Source organism: Pongo pygmaeus, chromosome 2, assembly GCF_028885625.2.
Source record: "Pongo pygmaeus isolate AG05252 chromosome 2, NHGRI_mPonPyg2-v2.0_pri, whole genome shotgun sequence".
NCBI classification, from domain to species: domain Eukaryota; kingdom Metazoa; phylum Chordata; class Mammalia; order Primates; family Hominidae; genus Pongo; species Pongo pygmaeus.
In genome coordinates this window covers 47,336,567-47,353,463 of record NC_085930.1, presented here as the reverse complement: position 1 = coordinate 47,353,463, position 16,897 = coordinate 47,336,567, and the positions used below count along the sequence as shown (strand labels likewise).

Sequence of the window (16,897 nt, the reverse complement as noted above, 5' to 3'; positions counted from 1 at the left end):
GAGAACTCAAAGTGCTCAGCACTTTATATTTATTGGATCCTCATATTAATTAATAGAATTGGATATTATTATTATCCCTATTTTACAAATGGGAAAAGAAAGACTTGGTAAGGTTAAGGAACTGGCCTGAGGTGATATATATGATAAATTTCAGAGCCAAAATTTGAACCTAGATCTGCCTGTGAGCCCTGAATCTTAACCACTGCACCCTGCTTCCAGAATACTGACACTGAAGCAAATGGCAAATCATTTGTGAAAACAAACCCAGGATGCTTGTTTTTGTTGGTTTTCATCAAAGATCCAGAAAAAGAAACTCTGAAGTATCCCTAGAATGTATAGCACACCCTGAGATATTTCTGAGATAGCTAACCTATTACTTTTTTTTAACAAAATATGGACAAACTGGATGAACATGGTGATCAAATCCCCAGAACCAAAGTGTTAACAGTGTATCAAAACCTAGCAGCCTTTATTCAGAGCTGAATTGAAGGCAGATGAAATATTAACAGCAATTCTAGCAGCATAAAATGAAATATGAGATCCTGTATCAGAAGTTATTAGTAACCTGTTAAAAGAAATGCTGAAAAATGGCAGTTACCAAATTAAAACTGGGAAACAGAGCCCAAATGGGAAATTTCAAAAAGTTTGGAGGAAAATAAATGACAGATTGTCCTCTTGGCTCTTATTAGTATGCGATCCTAAATCCTACTTGGCAATGGATGGTGGAGGTGAAATAAGAACTGCATTGCTGCCAGTGCTGGTCCTCAGATTTGTAGTCCTAAGTGTCTGTGATGGTGTCTGGGATTGATTGGAAAAGTAGTTGGAAGTTGGTAGCATTTTAGCTTTATCTAAGTTAAAGAGTCTGGAGACTCTTATTATGAAAGGCTTTCTCTCATTTGTGAATTGGCCCCTTTGCTCCACTTTTGGATGGCTGGCTTCCTCCATGCCCTGCTACACTAAATATTCTACATGGGAAAGCTATTTTCCTTAAACGCCTTCAAATTTAACGCATCTGTTTGGATATGTTGGTGTTTATGACTCAAAGTATCTAGCATCAAATAAAAAAAGAGAGAGATTACAAATACAAAATACCAAGTAGTAAATGAAGGACATATTTTTCCATTAGTAACTGAGAGCATAGAGAATTACTATAAGCGGAGTTGTTGAGCAGTCGATGCCAAAGGGAGAAAAAAAAGGAAATGAGCTATAGAACCATAGAATCTTAGTGTTGGCAGAGACTATGGAGTTTATGCAGTCCTACCCTATCATTTTTCAATGAAGAGACTGAGACATGGGGAGTTAAGGGACTTGACTTGCCCAAGACACATAGTTGTTTACTGACAGTCAGGCCAAAAACATTTCCCAACTCCCAGCCCGGAACTCTACAGTTCAGCATGCTACTGCCGTCCTCTACTGAAAATTAACACTAACTCAGCCTGGAACATAGAAGAATTCAGCATCTGTGGGGAGTGAAAGAAAAGATGAATTTAGAGCTGGAAACCAATCTGGGAAAAGAAAAGAGGAAACGGATGATTTGTCATTATGACTTGTTGGTCAAGGTTGTATAAGATATTTTGTCAGTTACTCCCCTGTGCATTCCTACAAAATACAATGAAATTATTTTGTTATAATTCCCCAGGGTTTATATTTATATGTACAGGTTTTATTTGCTTGGTGAATTCTCCATGTACAAGTCATCTCCAGGTGTAGATTGGTTTGTGGGATGGCATTGCTATTGAACCTTGTCATTTACATGGGTCTGACTTTCTTTCTCTAGCAGTAAAGTATGCTCCAGGGGAATCTTCTTCATGGGATACTCCTAACTGAGGGTCAGAAGTAGGCTTAATATGTAAAAATTATCTTCTGTTAACCCTTGTATTCTGATAACCTCATGGAAAACTTAGGCCATATGTGGGACTTTTAATCAGGCTAATGAATTAGGTAAAATAATTGTCTTTATTTGGAAGCACAGAGTAATTTGAAGTAAACCAGTAGCAAATAAGATACAATAAAAATGTCCCAATAGGATCCCCTGTGAAATAGCATTCTAGCAGTATAGATTTCTAGTTTAGTCAAATATTTTTCAGAATAGAGCAACGAGAAATGAGAATCAGATAATATGATGAAAACTACAGATGGAATGCTTTGCATGAAAAGTGATTATATACAAGAGAGGGCTTAGGAGTGGGTAGGAGTAGAGTTGGAAAAGAGTGGGTAACTGAAATAAGAGAAGATAATGCTTGACCAGGTCTAGTAAAATATTCCCTGCCACAACCACTATTCCATGAAGAGATTGAGCCAAGAGGCCTGAATAAACTAACCTTAAGTTCAGAGTTGCCATTATTGTGGGAGGCATCAGGGAGAGCACATCCGGATTTGTGTTACACAGTAATCACTGCTGGGTGTCAGCATTCATCAGCCAGATGGTCAGACCCACAATTAATCAATTAGGCTGCGATGATCAACTGGACTACGTTTTCCCCTTTGGTAAAAAGCCCTCATGATGCGGTTAAGGCCAATAACACTTTTATCCTGTTGCTTTTGGAGAAGCTTCTAAAAATTCTTCTTTTCTTTTTTGGGCCTCTAGTTACTGGACAACTGTTAGGCTCCAAGTTGCTTTGACAACATAGATACCCAAATTCAAGGATTTCACATAATAGATTTTCAACATCCTGTGTCTTCAAGTATAATGTTTAACATACCCAGACAGAAATAATCTTTTTAAAGCAGCAGTGTAAGCAGTGTTACTCAACTGATTTTACTAGAGTCTTCATATCGATTCCTCTCAATCCAGTGGAACAACACTGGAGGGGATTCTTTCACTGGGTACTTATAAAGATGATATGATATGATAATCAAATAATATGAATAATAAGCAATTTACTGAATGTTCACCATGTGACAGGTACTGCTGAGATAAGGGTTAATGAACATTGATTCAGTGCTTACAATGATTCCATGAGGATGATGATATTATTTCCATTTCAAAGAGAGAGAAACTGAGGCTAGAAAGCTCATTTGCCCAAGATTAAACAGTTAGTAAATATGTGTTGAGATGACTTAATACCCTCTAAAATGAAAGCTGAAAGTTTATTTTACATTTTCTTACCCGTATACATCTGTGCATCTCTGAGGGACAACAGTTAGGAATATGTGGTGGGTCCTCATTATCCCTCTTAAAAGGACTTTAAAGAAATATTTTACTAGCGTTCCCCAAGCCTGTTGCTCTCCTTCTGTTTTCCATGCTGTTTTATTCTACATCATGTGACTTGAGATTGCTTTCTTCCTTCTTTATGGCCATTACTACCATTCCCTGATAATTATCAGTCTCCACCTGGCATCTTCATCTAGATATGATTTCTCTAAGCCTGTTCAGATACCAAGACTTTTTTTTATCAGTTGCCTCCTCTGAAACAAAATGTCTATCACTAATTTTTTTTATGTTGAACCTTGTTTTTCTATCTATTTTCCCTCTCCCCTTGCTATATTACAATACTACTGCAGAGGGAGAAGTGTTTGAAGTCCTATTAGTGGGAGCATCACTTCTTGATGGAGGTCTAATGGAGGTCTGTGTTGGCCCCATTGAGTAGAAATATGGTCACAGTGTCATAGTTCCCTTGTTTTATCATTAACTGGTATCTCTCTTTTCTCTAAGCTCTTCTCTACCCCCACCCAAGCTCAATTTAAAGAGTACTCCTCTTTAACCATTTCATACAGGCTATATACAGATACTATTAACCCAAATGTATACCTTTGAGATAGCAGACTCATATTATTTTATGAAATATGAGACTTTTGTTGCTATTTAACTGCAGTGCTTTGCATTTTTTTTTGTTTTGCTACTTACTGAATTGGGAAAACAGTACCAAAATACTAGGATAGTATATAGGAAATCACCATTTCTTAATTCAAGTTTGGGAGCATGTGGAAGAAAAGATATTTCAGAAACCTTAATGAGCATCTTTAATCCTCCAGGGCTTTACCAGTGCCCTCTTTTTCTGACTGTGGTACTCTGTTTTGTCCTTGCTATGTTTGGTAGGCAGCTTTTTTTTCTCTTGATGCTTCTTTTTTTACAGTCCTACAATCTTCACCCCAGAGCTGATGAGGCGCTTTCATTTTGACCTGCAGTATTTCTGTGTATTGCAGAACAGAGCCCTGCCATCTAGACTGCCTTTCTGCTTCATTTTGCTCCGGACCTAAACCCCCCTGCTATTCCAGGCCTGGCCTCTCATGACCAGAGACTGCTGACTCATCCTGGCCTGTGCCAAGCTGTGCAGTCGCTTAGTGATGTGGACAGGAGTCGAAGGACTAGAATGAGATCACTGAACTCATTTCACTTGTTGCTTACGGTACAGTCCAGCATGAGCTGGAAATGTAGGAACCTCAGCCTCCCGAGCAGAAAGAGTAAGTAGATAAAACACACCGCATCACCAAGTCCTCAACAAGCAGTAGTCGGGTGGTGGGTGGGGGCTCGCTCTATCATGGCCGTGGCTAGGGCATTCTGGTTCATCAGGAGTTTTCCTTTGTCCTCTCTTCTTCCTCTTCTCCACAGTCGTACCCTTCCCCCCTTCCCTGAACTTCCCTTCTGAAAATGTCTGGATGGTACAGCAGTGATCTGGGCAGAAATGAAATTTGGCTAATAAGCAGCCTCTGCACAAAATTCTGGAACAGTGACACTGTTGAAATTGCTTAGTTTAGTTTGTCTACTGGGAACTCACATGAACTTCCCAACAGAATTCAAGGGGATGAAATCTTTTTTGTTCTGTTTTGTTCTCCTTTCCTTTTTGGTTCTCTTTTTCTTTCTGTTTTGAGGGAGGTAGTTTCAGGAGACATGGCTGCATTCTGGTGTGGTGTAAAGTTTTCCGTCGGGAGACAATAATGTACATTCCTCTGGCAGGACGGGATGGGTTTTTTTTTTTTTTGTTTCTCTTACTGTTGTTTATTTATAAGACATTTCCTCCCAGTTAGTGGAAGTTAGATCGTAAGAGGCTCCAGTGATTTTCCTTCCACCTCCCCTCCCTAATTTCTGTGCTTCAGCACTCTGGAACACTGTGAACTCGACAAACTAATCAGAGCAGGGAGCTTAACAGCCAGGCCTGGACACCCTCAAGAGACTGTGTGCTGATTCTCAGTCGTCACTCCTTGGATCAGGAACCACAGTCCTGGTGAGTGGTGAGGTTCCAGAATTTGATGTGTCAAGGATTTTATTCTTGGTGTCTCTAAGGCAAGCAGGAAATAAAGGGTGTTTTTAAAACAAACAAACAAAAAATACAATTAAAGAAATACTACCAAACAGTCAAATGGAATGATGAAGATTTTTAGCGGGCACAACTGAGAGCACTCTATGGACAATGGCAGAGCCTTGAGGCTATGCTCAGGAGCAGCCTGCAGGCATAGGTTTCATACTGCCACCGATGGATGTCAGCCTTGACATGCCTAGCAAACATGCTTGTTGGGAGAGGAAGATAGGTGAGTGGGGGCAGGGAGGTAGTATTCAGGGAGGTAGATGGGAGAAGTGAAAGTGGAATTAATTGTTCATTGGGAGTTTCACTCCACCAGCTTTCCATGCATTTCTGTTCTGAGTATTTACATTATGCTCACAGTACTTACATGCCTAGCTAAGCAGGAGAGAGTATCTATAGTGGATGTAGAGCAAACATTCTTGCTAATACTGTTCTAAAGATCACTTTGCTAACAACTGGTTGCTTTTAAATGTTAGGGAACTTCCCCACACCCGACCTTTGGAAAATATGATTTGTCACACCCTCTTGTTTATTCTTCTGCATTCATAGTATCAAGCAGAAGAATGCAATGAGAATCCTTATTTGGTTCCCGGGAAATTTATCATCCTGCCACAGGAAAACTAAATGACTGTCCTCACAGTATTAAACCCAAATATAGTATTGTCCTCAATATAAGGGACACTGATTGAGTGTGCTCTGGGAAGTTGTCGAAGGAATGGAGTGGGGATGGTTGCATCCTGTCTGATGTGAGACTAGCAGAGGAGTTCACGGACCAGCTTTCGTAGCCAAAATGTGCCTTTCACATCCTTCTTAATAACTCATACTCTCCCTAAAAGTAGAATTCCTGTTGGAATGTGTTTTTATCCTTTACCATCAGGTCCCTGCCTAGTTTCTTTTCTAGAGGTATTCCATCTTACTGGGTTTTCTCATCGTCTTTCTATTTCAAGAATCTGGCATGTTCATTAAGCGTGGAAAAAACAAAAGACGAAACAAAAACCAAAAAAAACATGGTGGCCATAAAAGCATTCGATTGTGTGGCAGCATCTGAAGTGAATTGCTATTTGGAAAGAGGGGGAGTCTTTGATGTCGCCAATATGGTTCTTATAGGCTGAAACTTCCAGGAATCACAACCCAGCCTAAGGGGCACTTATTCGATGTTCTTAAATTTTAGGAAAGAGATGTTATTTTATTGTTTTGGTTGTCCTTGCTGTTAACACATTGCCAATAGATTTCTCCTAGAAGTTTAAAATGCTTTAGCAATGGATGATTTTACATTTAACCAGATGTGTATTGTATGTGCCTGTTGCATGTACTCTTGTCCAAGTAAGTACAGCGATCCAGCATATTACATTGGTACTCAGCTTTGGAATTTTTTTAGCTATACTGAGTGATTCAGATTCTTAACCACAGAACTCATACATGCTCATATATCCCAAGTTTCCTATAGAGACTGACCCCTGCTACAGCCTTATCAGGTTTGTCAGTGGCCTCTAGGACAGAGTCAGTTTCCTATCACAATTCCTATAGTTTGTGAGTCATATTAAATTCCAGCTGTCATTGTGATAGGAAATAGTCTCAGAGTTTTATTAGGGCTAGTATGGTAAAAGTTTAATGTTATATTCATAGTAAAGTTTGCCTATTGTAGTTAGCTCATGTTAGGACTATACTATTTATATGTATAATATTTCTTGGGTAATTTTCATTAGTTATCTTGTTTTCTAAAGAAAAGAAGTTGGAAATGGTGTTTACAATACATTATAAAAAATGTAACTAGCTCTTAGGCCATTACCACCAAGACCTACATAGGAGGTTAACATTCCTCAGTTAATATTCAAACTGCCCAGACTCCCGGGAAAACTGTCTCGTAGTCTCTGGTGGGGATGTCTATTACAACTGCATTGAAGGCAAGCTAGATCTCTTAACACTTTGAAAACATGTTATTATTGACTACATATGAAATTATATAAGCACCTTTAAGCAGAGAATAGGTGAAAACAAATATTTAAGAGTATTCCCAAGACATGACATTTAAAAAAATATAATCTGCCAGAGAGGTTTTTCTTATAGTTGCTAAGACCTGGAGTTCCAAGTGGCCGTGGAAGAATTTCATGACTCAATTGAAATATATAAGAAGTCAGAATTTGATTAGTGTACCTCTGATACAAAGGCAAGACAATGATGTATTTCTTTGTGCTTCAATGGCTATATTAATATTACCTATTTTTTCAATACCTTGATTATAAGCCTTCACAATGTACTATCAATAACTCAATTTCCTAGTGCTCACCTGAAAATTCTAATTTCATTAAATTAATGAGGATGCATGTTGTGAAATGTATATTTTCTTGCATGCATATTTTAGCTGTAAGTACTTCCTATATGCTATATTCATTTAATTAGGCAGTCGCAAATATACACAAATGAAATTGCTAAATAACAGAATTGTCATTACCCCAATAAGAAATTGTTCTCTCTTATTTGTTTAGAAATGGTTTTTAGTATTTATGTGATTCCCCTAAGAAAGACATATATTTTAAAAACTTAAAAAGGAGTTGATTGCTTGTATCATATGATTATATATGTATGTTAGCTTATAAATGCCTACATATACTCACAACCATGTATCTATATTCAACTATTAAAAATATGACCAAATTCTAGCCAAGCTTACTTGCCTTTGATTTCAGTCAAATGTTTTGGTCATAATGACCATAAATGAAATGTAGCAGACTTTTTATCACACTGACAACACCGAAAGTTTACACAAATATTTATGAACAGTATTTGCAAAAAGAAAGATGTAGTTAGCTGATAAGTTTGGTAATTATCCTTCAGCAAATATACATGTTAGCTTATCAACCTAAATTCTATTATGTACAACTTCAAAATATTAATTGCTATATATATATAAAAGTTTAAAATTAAGTAGAAATTAATTGATATTATCTTAAAATTGAGCCTGTTTAATGAATTCATTTTATTTTATAAGACTGAGTACATATACAAATGATCCCATTTATTCTAGTTTCTCAGCTATTTTACTGTATGTTAAATATTTTGATGCTGTATTTACATATTAGCATCTGCAACCATAATTTTTCTGATACCTTTTCAAGATCAGCCAAATCATATCCTTGACAAGTCACACTTTTTCTCTGAAGTTTTCCATAAAACCCAAATTAAAAGTGATCTGACATTGGTAGCATTTTACAAATCTATCTTCATTTAGCATTTATATATGTTTTTAAGTTGAAGTTTTTTCTATATATGAAACTGCAAGTGGTTAGACGGCAAGTTTTGTGTTTTAGATTTGTTAATTTCTCTCCCAACCAGTGTCAGATTGGCTCAGTCTGAGTGGAGGATCAATGAATAGGTGATGAATGAATGGATATCTACATGTCAGTGCATTGACAGTGAATACATCTTGCTTATCATAGTGAAAGAAACAGCCGGACACAGTGGCTCATGCCTGTAATCCCAGCACTTTGGGAGTCCGAGGCAGGCGGATCACCTGAGGTCGGGAGTTCGAGACCAGCCTGACAAACATGAAGAAACCCCCTCTCTACTAAAAATACAACATTAGCCGGGCATGGTGGCGCATGCCTGTAATCCCAGCTGCTCGGGAGGCTGAGGCAGGAGAATCACTAGAACCTAGGAGGTGGAGATTGCAGTGAGCCAAAGTCGCGCCATTGCACTCCAGCCTGGGCAACAAGAGCGAAACTCCGCCTCAAAAAAAAAAAAAAAAAAGAAAAAAAAAAGAAACATGTCCATGTCTAGAACACAAATTGGTAGAGTCTTCTATATCTGAGCCTCCTTAACTCCCACGTTAGATCTTCCAACTATCTGACAGCATTTCCAACCATTTACTAAGATTGCTAAGGTTCCCCACAATGCTTGGGTAATTTCTGATGGACCATGGGATCTTCAATTTGCAGTAGTTCCATTCATTTTCCTGGACTTATGAGGGTGACCGAATATCCAGCTTGGTCAGCTCATGTAGTCAGAAAGTACCAGACTTACCTATAATGCATCATATTAACCAACAGTCTCTCCAGCTTGTCAATACTTGTTCTTCCTTTCCTCAAACTTCCACATCTGTGGAGGTCAGGCTGATGTCAGTTATGGAAAGGCATGAAGACTGGCTATGGATGCCCTGTGAACTAGACAGGAGAGAGGCGGGGCAGACATACAGCACAATAAAGAGCAGGGGCAAGAAGACTGGCAGCCAAATCATTTGCACTGTCTTAACAAGCACTAATTAAATGCCCTGTTTGAGGTAAATAATAGCTGAAAATAGCCTAGTGCAGTTGTTTCTCATCAATGAGTAGAGAAATTGGTGGAATCACTTAGTGCTGTTTCATTCATTAAGCTGCAGCACACTAAGCCTTCCTCAGAGGAGAGGGGCATCAAGTCGAGCTAGCCTCTAAAGTACCATTTGCTAAATTCCCATTCTAGCACCCTAGATGGTATTCTGCTGACAGGAATCACATCTAGAGAGTAACTGCATATACTACAAACTGACCCTAATAAACAATTTTAAAAAAACCCCAAAATATAGTGTAGAATAAAACATGCTTTAATCTTACCCATTTTCAATTGTCAATCAACTTAGCAATCCCCAAACTATATCTAATTCTGTCCCCTAAACCAATTTTTTTCCTGGAGTTTATATATATAGAATATTCCTTTCATCTCTTTATTTTCCCTGCTCACTCTCTAGTAAACTGAATTCCTAGATGTAAGCATCCACAGAAAGAAAACTGATTCACATAATGGATAATTAACCCTTGAACAATGGAAAGTTAACTCTCCCTAGAAATGCCAAAAACTAAAACATTTTGTTACTGAATTTATTCTCCTTTGGGAGTTAACACTAATGGAGAACATCTCCATTAGTACAAACCTGGCACCAAACAACCTGTTCATCCTTAAGCTATGAATGCTGCACTCACCTTCCAGTTCATTCTGGCAGGATTTGTAACACGATGTCCTCTTGGGTAGTCATGTACAAACCACTCTGAAGGGCAAAATTATATGAGTGCCTAATCCACTTGTGAAAATGAAAGAAAGGGGATCTTTTTTATGAAAAACACCTAATATGGAAAGACATAAATTGTAATAAAAAGTGTTAGCACCTTGCACCTCCTGCTAATTGCATTCCTAGTCAAGAGGAAGCAAAATTGTATAACAAATGTTAGAGGTACATCATGAACAAAGTGCAAAGAATTGTCTGTTCCTTTCAATAGTGAATTGAAAAAGAGTAGCAAACCTGTTTAAGCTATGTATCGTAGCTTTAATTTTGGCTCCTAACCTTTCTGGGACTCATCTATTTCATTTGTCTAATGAGGATAATAGTAACCCATTCAACTTACTGTACACAGACTGTACTGTACACACTGTTTCTTCATTATATTCATTAAACATGGATTTAACATTAATTCATTCATTCACCCATGTATTTTTTAGTTTAAGAAATATTTTTGGGCCAGATGCAGTGGCTCACACCTATAATCCCAGCAGTTTGAAATGCCGAGGCAGGAGGATCCCTTGAGCCCAGGAGTTTGAGACCAGTCTGGGTAACATAGCAAGATCTCATCTCTACTAAAATTTTTAAAAAGTAGCCAGGCATGATGGCACATGCCTGTAGTCCCAGCTACTGAGGAGGCTGAGATGGGAGGATCCCTTATCCCTTGAGCCCAGGAGTTTGAGCTTGCATTGAGCTATGATTGCACCACTATACTCCAGCCTGGGCAACAGAGCAAGACTGTGTCTCAAAAAACAAACAAAAAAAAAAAAAAAAGAAAGAAACATTTTTGAATCCCTACTGTGTCAGTTATTATTCTAGAAGCTAAAGATTGATTCATTTATTAATAAATATTTATTGAGGCATTCATATTATGTACCCAACACTATTCCAGGGGTTGGGGATACTGCAGTAGATTTAAAAAAAAAAAAAAAAAAAAAAAAAAAAAAAAAAAAACAGAAATCTTTGTTCTCCTTGTAGTTACTTTCTAGATAGGAGAGACAGAAGATAAAATATATATATGTAAAATATGTGGCATTTTATGATAAGTGCTATGGAGAAAAATTTAAAGAAGAGAAAGAGTGTGTACATGAGTGTTTGTGTCAGGGATAAGTTTGCAGTTTTAAATAGGGTGGAGAGGTAGAGAGGGAAGTCTTCATTGACAGCATTTGAGAAAAGACCTCAATGAAAGTGAAGAAGCAAGTTTTGTGGATTTCTAAGCAAAAGCATTTTCAACAGTGGAACCATCAAGTGCAAAGGCCTTGGACATGAATGTATCTGGAAAGTTTGAGTGATAACAAGGAAGTCTGTGTGGCAGAATCCGAGTGGGTAAGCATGAAACTAGTAGGAGATGAAGTAAGGGAGACAAGGGTGTCTGATCACATGGGCCCTAATATGCTGTTGTGAAGGCATTGGCTTTGTCATTTACAATACAAAGATGAATACAACATGGTCGCAAGTTGCTCACTAGAGGAGAGGCAGATAGGGAAACAAGTTGGGGTAATACCATTATGCTATGTGCCATACCTGAAGGATGTTCAAGGAACCATGGAGGCACAAAATAGTGACTGTTCAGCTGAACGTATCTTGGAGTGGGGGATCAGAGGAAGTTTCACAGAAGAGCTGATAAATCCATGCTGGGACTTAAAGGATTTTCCCAGATGGTCAGAGGGAGGAAGAACATTCAGTAAGGGGGCCAGCAGGGGCGAAGGCAGTTAACTAGAAATAGCATGGCAGAGCTGGGGAACACTATCACTGATGTGTAGTAGGGGAGTACAGAGAAACGATGCTGTAGATGCAGGCAGGGAACAATCATGTTGGACCCTGATTGCCATGCAAAGAAGTTTTAACTTCATCTTGCGGCATTCGGGGAGCTATTGAAAGGTTTTAAGTAGAGAAGGTTAATGATGAAATTGTGTGATACAAGATCACCCTGTCAGCAGGGTAGAGGATACATTATAGGAATGGGAGAATAGAGGCAAGAAAATGAGTTAGGAGGCAACTGAAATTGTTCGGACAGGAAACAATGAAGCCCTGAACTAGGACAATAACTGTGGGAATAGACAGAGAGGAGGAGATATGTTCAAGAGATACGCAAAATTGATACAATTTAATAACCTTCGGGCTGGGCATGGAGAGAAGGAATTTTGGATTGCTCCCAGGTTTCTGCCTTATACAACTAAGCAAGAAAAGCTATGAGGAGGAAGAGTAGATTTTGGAGGATTGGGGAAGATTACAAATTTACTTTTGAAGGTGTTAATTTGGGGGTGTTAGGGGAGCATCCAGACTGGCAGTTGGATTTAGTCAGGAATGCTGGAGATGTTAGGGACAGACTTTGGCAGTCATCTGAATCATCCGAATCATGGTAATAGTTAAAATTATGGAGTGGACATTTCTCAGGAAAAATATATTGAAAGATGACAAAAGGGAGAAGGTCCTTTATATACAGTGCATTTCTGGAATGGAGAGAGGAAGAGGAGCCTGTGGAGAAGATTATCATGAGCAACTATTGTGTGCCAGTCATTGTGCTAGATAGCGGGAGAACCAAGATGACTGGCACCCAGATCCTGCTGCAGAAGTGTCCATAGCTTGTCCAAATATAAGAGGTTCTTATTACCATCATCACCAACCAAAGGACAATGCTAACAGAGGGAATGCCCAAACTTAACTAGGAAAATCGTGCAAAATATTTAATCGGCATCAAGGGAGATGATTATAAAGGCAAAATCCTGGAAAGTTTGCTGCATGCATTTTTGCTATACAGCTCATTTCTGATCTTTCTAAAGCTTGTATGTGTATGTTCCAGTGTTAGCATGGGTTCAAGCTATTGGCAAAACAAGCCAGGTGTAAATTATGGTAGAATTGAAATCGATAGTGCTTTGAAGTACTGGAGTGCCCAGTTCATATCAGGGCATGCGTCTGTGTTCACTGAAACATGGCTATCAAGTGCACCTCGAGTCATTAGATGTGTTATCCAGTGAATAACAGCATAATGATATTTTAGCAGAGCAGCCTTATGATAAATTCTGCTTTAGTGAAACTCCATATACAGAGCAATTTCTCCTGGCCGTGTACATTGCATGGCAAAGAAAGGATATCCTGCTGCGTATCAGAAGGCTGTAATTTCATTTAGGGGTTCTATTGACATCGTAAACTGCAAGAGCAGAGCTCAAGTGGCTATTTAAGTCATAGGAACTTCAAGCTAAAATTACTGCCTAGTCCTAATCGCCACCTCCAGGGGACTCCTGCCTATACATATGTGCTTTATGTTTCTATCTTTGTGTCTATAAGTACTCAATCACTCCAGAGGCTGAGGCGATAAGCTGTTCTAAGATATGACAGGTATCTGTCACGTTTGCAGCTGGTACAGGCTTAAGGGCTAAACGCAGTTACATTATTCATTGACGGTCAAATGATAAAAGGGGCCAGAACTCCCCAACAAAGTTCAGAGTACAGGAGTTCTTGTTTCTTTGCTTTAAGACATTCTCTACTCAGTTTAAGGTCAGGATCTTCCAGCATGTTGAGGCTAGAAAATGCAGCAAGGTTAACAGCCTATATATCCTTACCCCACCTTGCCCTTCTTTGTTTGCCTTGACCCATGCTCACTTGTGAAAATAATAGTACTGTAGTCTTGGCATTTAGTAAGGTATTATACAGTGTCCCCTAAAAGTGATTCCCTAGATATCTAACAGGGACATTCTATTTTGATATATACTCAAACTGAAAATAGGAAACCATCATTTTGGAGTTGAATGCTTATAATCTAAGGAAAATACATTTATATAAATTTGCAAATTGTCAAATAGTATTTATTAAGTGATACTTTAAAATTGACTCCAGGAAACCAATAGGAAAGATTCAAAGTTAAGTATGTTTCTCCTTAGTTTGTAATTAAATTTTCATGTTCATGCTCCCACATGAACAATCAACTTCGTCAAAAGTGGGCACTACAGGCCGGGCACGGTGGCTCATGCCTGTAATCCCAAGCACTTTGGGCACTTTGGGAGGCCGAGGCAGGCAGGTCACCTGAGGTCTGGAGTTCAAGACCAGCCTAGCCAACATGATGAAACCTCGTCTCTACTAAAAATACAAAAATTAGCTGGATATGGTGGCACACACCTGTAATCCCAGCTACTCGGGAGGCTGAGGCAGGAGAATCGCTTGAAACTGGGAGGTGGAGGTTGCAGTGAGCTGAGATCACACCACCGCACACTCCAGCCTGGGCGACAGAGCAAGACTCCGTCTCAAAACAAACAAACAAACAAACAAAAAAAGTGGCCACTATGAGATTGGACACTATAATCTAACTTTCTTCAGTCATTATGCTACTTATGTTTTATTTGTTCACTCTTTTCTGGGCTTGGGATTAATCTGTCTACATGCTGTTTAATACCAGATCCCAGCAGAATTATCATGGTTCAGAAAATCCCAGCAGAATTATCAGGGTTTGGAAGATCTCAGTAATAATGGAATTTTTCGTTCTTCATAAGGTAACTGTATTTTACAGTCATCCTATTAACCCTTATGTCACCCTGTTGAGAAAGGAAGCTTGAAGAGATAGACAGCCACACTTACCAGGCTGAGACTACACTTTTTACTTTCCATATTACCTTTTCCATTGTTCCAGTGCTTCCTCACAATACTTAATTTTTCCCTTAAATAGTACAATTAAGAATTAAAATCTGTAAGAGCCAAATCTCTGATATCTGTTACCCCAATACTCTCATTTTGTATCTAAACAATATAATATACCATTGTGATAATTTTTAGAATGGCTACTGCTCTGGTAAGAATATCCTTAAATCATTTCTCATATATATTTCTCAATATATTCTGTAGACATCTGTAAGCTCCAAGATGAGGCAGGGCAACTCTTGTTGGTTACCTGAATTTAGGCAGTAGAGCACTGTGGTTAAGAGTGAAGACTACGTAGATTCTACAATACTGTAACCTTAGGAAAACTAATTCTCATGACTCAGTTTCTTCATCTGTAAATTAAGGATGAGGAGAAGGAGGCGGGGAACCATAAAATTATTTTTATTATAAAATTACTGTGGGGAGTAAGTAATCTAATAAATGTAAAATATTTAAACCAATACCTAGTATATAATAAGCACTCAATAAACAGCTGCTGTTATCATCATTACCATTATCATCCTCTTCATCATCACTTACTCTTATGCTATAGGATCATGGTTAATACTTGTTAGGAAAAAAACCTACAGGCACAGACACCATCGCACGTGAACACACTCCCCCGACCTACGAATCCTTGCTTGTCCTAGCTGTGTAAGCTTTATATACAGGTTGATCTTGATATTATCCACCCAAGCAGAGAACATATAAGGAATCCATGCTTTGGATGAAGTGAGCTTGGTACTGAGTTTACTTTTACCACTGGTTTCAAATAGCTGATATAAGATCACTTCTTTGGTGGGCCTCACTCCTATTACCTACTCATTGTCTCTGGCTGCTCTCATCTTATTACTTAAGTCTTTCATGTCTATTTTCCCTCCAAACTGTAAATTCTGTTAAGCATGGTCTAGTCTAGGTCTGTTGATCCACTGATTTAGGTCTATAGATGAGTCTACTACTATTATTCAATAAATAAATGTAAGGTCAAATAATAAATGAATGAGTTTCCTTCTATTTCCAGCTTCTTGGTTAGGTCCTAGTCCTGGCTACCTGATGTCCTAAATGCTGACCTCATTGTACACCTAGGCCACCCTATTCACTATCCCCAGTTATCATTCCCAGTCTTTCAGTCCAAACTCTTTTAATTATTTTTGTCTTCTTGGCTAATACAAAACCCTTAATACCAGTACCTAGTCCATACAGTAGGCCCACCCTCCTATCTGCTTCATCTTTTCCTTCATGGAACTGTGAACACCACACTAGAACCATGTTTTTATGCCTTTGCTAGTGCTTTCTTTCTATTTGGAATTAGAACTTTAATCTTACAGGTGATTCATTATTCATCTACATTCTAATCTGATGCCCTTGGCTCTAATCTTGATTCTGATCTTCATATTATGTTATTCACAAACCCTTTTCTATATTTATTATATTTTAAGAAAATACACATATATCAATAACAAATGAGTAAAAGCTGATACCAAGTTCTATCTACAAAGAGCAGCATTAAAAATATTCGGCATACTATATGGTGTACCGTTTGTTTTGCCTTTCATTATGCTTCTTATCTTAACTGCTTGATGAATATCAGAGATCTTATACCCTGAACTTGGTCTCAGTGGCCCTAAACCTACCCTATCCCTAGGCTAGTGCTGACAACATCCAAAGCTTAATTAACGTCAATTTTTGCTGGAAAATGTTGGCATTAGTGCAGTAGTATGTCTCATAGTGAATATCATGTAAAAAAGAAAGGAGCTAATAGCAAAATGCAACATTATTGTCACTGGAAGAGACCACTGACCATTACATGTGGATATATATTTATTGTGTTCCTGTTATTGTCATCCTCTTTTGGACTTTTTTTTAATAAAATGATGGAGAAAATTTTGTTAGAAGTGGTACAATTTAAGTTTAGAAACAAGTATGATGCTAAACTTAATTCGCAGTTATCACAACAGTTAATAATGTGACTATCAGAAACACGATACCTGCTCAC

General features: G+C 38.3%; 1 protein-coding gene across 10 annotated transcripts in view; it reads left to right on the top strand.

Annotated features, from left to right (window-relative positions):
* Nucleotides 1–16,897, top strand: part of ZBTB20 (zinc finger and BTB domain containing 20) — an 838,685-nt gene that overhangs the window by 521,807 nt on the left and 299,981 nt on the right. The window contains exon 1 of one of the 10 annotated variants that reach the window (XM_054482790.2): nucleotides 4,257–4,404. The exons of 6 other annotated variants lie outside the window; for them this stretch is intronic. The gene's annotated coding sequence lies outside the window, so the exon portion shown is untranslated. Of the gene's footprint in view, nucleotides 1–4,256; nucleotides 4,405–5,037; nucleotides 5,166–16,897 lie in introns of those variants that run through there. 3 more of the 10 variants (XM_063661655.1, XM_063661654.1, XM_063661653.1) reach the window with 3 other exon arrangements.